The sequence below is a fragment of the Plectropomus leopardus genome, chromosome 11 (assembly GCF_008729295.1).
Source record: "Plectropomus leopardus isolate mb chromosome 11, YSFRI_Pleo_2.0, whole genome shotgun sequence".
NCBI classification, from domain to species: Eukaryota; Metazoa; Chordata; class Actinopteri; order Perciformes; family Serranidae; genus Plectropomus; species Plectropomus leopardus.
Genome location: NC_056473.1, coordinates 1,232,974 through 1,238,188, shown reverse-complemented (window position 1 = coordinate 1,238,188; position 5,215 = coordinate 1,232,974). Strand labels below are relative to the sequence as shown.

The 5,215-nt window shown below is 37.6% G+C and overlaps 1 long non-coding RNA gene across 1 annotated transcript; it reads right to left on the bottom strand.

Moving 5' to 3' along the window:
• Positions 1 to 334: 334 nt before the first annotated feature.
• On the bottom strand, positions 335 to 2,797 carry LOC121949735. The gene is made up of 2 exons (XR_006106292.1): positions 2,687 to 2,797; positions 335 to 1,024 (listed from the first exon to the last, which is right to left on the bottom strand). It is a non-coding gene; the product is annotated as an uncharacterized LOC121949735 (long non-coding RNA).
• Positions 2,798 to 5,215: the final 2,418 nt, after the last annotated feature.

The following is a 5,215-nucleotide window of genomic DNA, read 5'->3' as shown; positions in this document are numbered from 1 at the left end:
CCACTCATGGTCTGCAAGGTCTGCAATCAAAGTCAGCACCCTGGGATTGACTGAGAGTACTTTTTTTTCTTCCACTCAACTTTGGTGCCTCTCTCAGGATTTGTAGAGAAGAAACACCTTAATTATTACATAAATAACAACTGAGAAGTGAACTCAAATAACTTGTGTTGTTGAACAATGTAACAAAAAAGAAACTGTACCTTTGAAGGAAGTCCAACATTGAGCGCAGTTCCACTGGGTAGTGTATGTTAAACAGTAGTAACTCCCGAAGAGCAGGCAGAGGGCTGCCATGAAGGAAGTGATGTAATTGTTTGCAATGTTTTGGTCGATGCGCTCCGTGTAAAAGGTTGAGTGTACTAATTCTTTCACATCATTGATATTGCAGCTCATCTCTTCAAACATCTTCTTCATTCGCTCTTTTTTTGTTTTTTGCTGACTCTTTGCAGTCTCAGAGAGTGGCAAATATTTTAGTTCCCAGTTGATACAGCTATATGTGTCCTGAACTTGCTTTCTAGATATCTGGAATTTCTTCGGTGTCACCCTCATCTGATGCTGCCTTGCGTTTCATTATCTTTGGTGTGTTGAGTCGTTTAACATTTTCAACCCGCGCTTGAAGTTGCTTTACTATGAATGATGAATGACGAATGATACCCAGCTCCAACAACACCCTTAATGACATCCTGTACAGATTTTGGATACTTGGCCACCATTCTTTTGCCTATCTCTGTAGTGTTGCGCTTGGTTAGATTGTTTCACACCTTCATAATTTCAGAAACCACAATCCTGACCATCTCTCGTCGTGGACTGGGTCTTTTCTGCCTTTCCAAACTCTGCATTATCTCTTCAGGTAGCTTCTGCCATGGTATCTGGAAACTGTCTACCCAGTTTGGCACAGAAGTGAAACAGCTTCCCAAGGGTGCTGAGGTGGTTGTGGATGATGCTGGTGAGACAGGAACTGAGGGTGGAGAGGAACAGACAGACACCGAAGAGGGACACGTGTGGTTGAAGCTGAAAGTGGTTGAGTCTGTAACAGAAGAATAACGGAACTTTGAAAACATTAACAAAGGTAACTGTCTAATTTAGTTACAAGAACAATATTTTTTTTTTCACTATATAACCTCTGCATGTCGTAATTGTTTGTGTTATGTTTGCACATACTGTGTAAAAGAATTTCCTCTTTAATGACAAATAAATTATTTATTTATCTAAACCCTGAATGATGTTATGCTGCTCTCTTGGAATGTATAGTTTTACTAGTTAGTTTGTCCTCTAATGTGTTTGCAATTTTTAAATGTTGTAAAATTTTGTTAATGTACAATTACTGCTGTAGACCCAGGGAGCAACAGGCCATCTGGCTTGGATTGGCTTCAACAATGGCAGCAAGTCGCCATCTGTAATGTACTGCAGATCATCTGTGGTCTCTACTCCAAGTGCCTTTAAAGCATCTTGTACTGAATTGAGGACTACTACAGGAAGATCTGGAAGCACTGCAGCAACTGCACTGCTTATATTCTCTATTTGTGATTTGGCCATATCTATCAGATATACAGACAAACAATCAAAAAAAAAGAATTTGGCCTTTGGCCTACTGACACTGAAGCATCTACTCTGACAATACACCGTGCTTCAGTGGGACAATCTGGTATCCATTTTTCATGTAAGATGTAAATGGCCATATGTCAGTCGGTTCATTAATGTGTGGGCATTTAAATCTTACACTTTCTTTTTTCACTGAGTACATGTGGTAGTGTTCAAGAAATTCTGCTCTCATCAGAAAATGAAGTGCAGAATCATCTTTCACTACAGTGAGGATGAGTTCACCAAACTCCACTGGGTCATCATTCCTAATGACAACAAATTGGCCCTTCTTGTATGCTATTCCATTGTATTGCACATCTACAGGAATCCTTGAAACTGTTTCAGTGATGTCACATTGTAAGACTGTCTCTTTAACTTGCTCACTGTAAAACTCAGAGTAGCACATATTTTTACAATTTCTTCATCCGATATAGACAAATCTTTCAGGAATTCTTCTCGTCAACAATGTTCTGAATGGTAGATGCTGGAATTAAATGTTGTCCCTGTAACTTGATATAAAACATACACACATTTCTGAGATACAAGTCACTAAAATCAGACATGTTCTCTATTGTGTCTTCTTCAGCATTTGACACACTGGGCAGTTTCCTGCATTGAAGTGAAGCTATGCTCAGTTGTAGAAATTCAGAAGATGTATCCTTGAATGGCCCTCAAAGCACATTTACAGAACAATTTCTGTGTTTTCTAGACATATGGGCAGTGAAGGAAGATTTTACAGTGAACACAGATTCGCCCCTCTGCTATGTGCTCCTTTAGGTGAGCAACTAACTCTTGCACTCACTGTGTTCACAAAGTGAAACTGTGCATTTTAATGCTGCCAACGCGACATCCTGATCAGCTGAAGACGTGCCATTATGGTGGCAAAAGAAATTACTTTAGTGCAGAGTATCCAGAAAAAAAACTGCTTGCAACCAATTTCAACACACTTGAAAATGCAACGGGGTTCATTGCGATGCAGTTTGCAATGCAGAACGTGCCTTCACAGACTGAGCAGATTTTCCACAAATGCAGCAAGAATACATCTTTCAACACTGGCCCATTAGGCATAAGTTAACAGAAAATGAACAGTAAACTTAGCTAACATTACCACGACATGTCCTTGCATGTGTAGCAGCATAGAGGTGTTTATCTGCTGTCATTTGCCTGCTGGTAATGAGCCCTGCTGGTGGCCGTGATGAGGTGGGCTGGTATAAAAGCGGCCTTCCTCCCACCAGTTCTTCCTTTTGCGCCTCCCTCCGTCATCACCGGCGCGTCACTTCCGTGCCAGAGGTCGCTTGGCCGACAGGTATGGCTGCACGCTGCTTCACCTCGCAGGTTGTTTGTGTCTGTTTGTGTGCTTACGGCGTTGGTGTTGTGTTGTAGGGCGATTGCCTGTGTGCTGCTCCGTGGCTCGTGTAGGTGCTGCTGCATTTGTTGGCCGTGGTAAGTGTCCTCTCTCTCTCTGCGGTATGGTTGATGCTATTAATTGGCTAATGCTAGTGTGGTCACAGGTAAACGCTGGTCGCTGCCCGGAGTCCTCTCTCTCCCTCCCTCCTCTCGTGTGTGTCTGTGTGTGTGCCGGCTGTGACCGAAAAGGTATGTGTGTCTGGTAGTGCGCACCGCATCATGTTCAGTCATTTAGCCATGCTAATAGCATTTTTCTTGGTTAGGTCTGAATGTAACCAGCTGATCGGGGCCGCTGCTGTTTTGTTTTGTTTTGTTTTGTTTTGTTTTGTTTTGTTCTCTTCTCTTCTCTTCGTCTCCCCCGCTGCTTGTCTCCACCGCTTCTGCTTTGCCCTGCTGCTGCTTGGCTTCCAGGGCACGGCGTAAAGGCTTAATTGCTTGTTCAAACGAGTTCGGTAAAGTTGGAAAGATATTCACAGATTCGGACTTCCGGCATCAATAACTCATTAGTGATACGTTGTCAAAACATGAACGAGGCCTCTTTCCCATCGTTGTAAGGTAGACAATGTGCTACAAGCCCAGTTTTATCAAAAGTAGCTGTCTCTCAAGCTGCAGAAATAACATTGGAGTCAATGAGCAGCCGGCTGTGAGACGAGTGGATAGGGACCGTCTGCAAATTGCAAAACCGCTACAGCAGCGAAGAGAAACACTACACAGATATTCAATAACTTCAGTCTTATACACTGTAGTGTCACCAAAATCACTGCAGCCTTCAACTGGCTCCTGTTGATCATACTACAACACTTTTTATAATATGTATATATATAATAAATTAAATAAATAAAATATAATAATATAAATAAATATAATAAATAAATTATATATATATATATATATATATATATATATATATATATATATATATATATATATATATAATATATATATATATATATATATATATATATAATTTTAAGAAACTTTATAATAAAATGCAATAACTTCACCTTTATGCACTGCAGAAGAATTAAACTCTGTCCAACCATCATCTGGTTCCTGCTGATCATACTACAACACTTGGTTTGATTTTTTTTTTCTTTTCATAATTTTATGGATTTTTTATTAGAAATAAAATGTAATAACTTCTCTTTTATGCACTGTAGTATCACCAAATTTACTGCAGCCATCAACTGGATGCTGCTGATCATACTACAACTCTTGGTTTGATATTTTTTTTAAAAATCATAATTTTAAGAATTTTTATTAATAATACAATTTAATAACTCCACTTTTATGTACTGTAGTGTCACCAAATTTACTGCAGCCATCAACTGGATGCTGCTGATCATACTACAACACTTGGTTTGATATTTTAAAAAAAAAAATCATAATTTTAAGAATTTTTATTATTAATAAAATTTAATAACTCCCACTTTTATGCACTGTAGTGCCACCAAATTTACTGCAGCCATCAACTGGCTGCTGCTGATCATACTACAACTCTTGGTTTGATTTTTTTTTTTTAATCATAATTTTATGGAATTTTTATTAATAATAAAATTTAATAACTTCTCTTTTATGTACTGTAGTGTCACCAAAATCATTGCAGCCATCAACTGGATGCTGTTGATCATACTACAACACTTGGTTTGATATTTTTTTAAAAAAATCATAATTTTAAGAATTTTTATTAATAATAAAATTCAATAACTCCACTTTTATGCACTGTAGTGTCACCAAATTTACTGCAGCCATCAACTGGCTGCTGCTGATCATACTACAACTCTTAGTTTGATATTTTTTTTAAAAATCATAATTTTAAGAATTTTTATTAATAATAAAATTTAATAACTCCACTTTTATGCACTGTAGTGTCACCAAATTTACTGCAGCCATCAACTGGATGCTGCTGATCATACTACAACTCTTGGTTTGATATTTTAAAAAAAAAATCATAATTTTAAGAATTTTTATTAATAATAAAATTTAATAACTCCACTTTTATGCACTGTAGTGTCACCAAAATCATTGCAGCCATCAACTGGATGCTGCTGATCATACTACAACTCTTGGTTTGATATTTTTTTAAAAAATCATAATTTTAAGAATTTTTATTAATAATAAAATTTAATAACTTCTCTTTTATGTACTGTAGTGTCACCAAAATCATTGCAGCCATCAACTGGATGCTGCTGATCATACTACAACTCTTGGTTTGATATTTTTTTAAAAA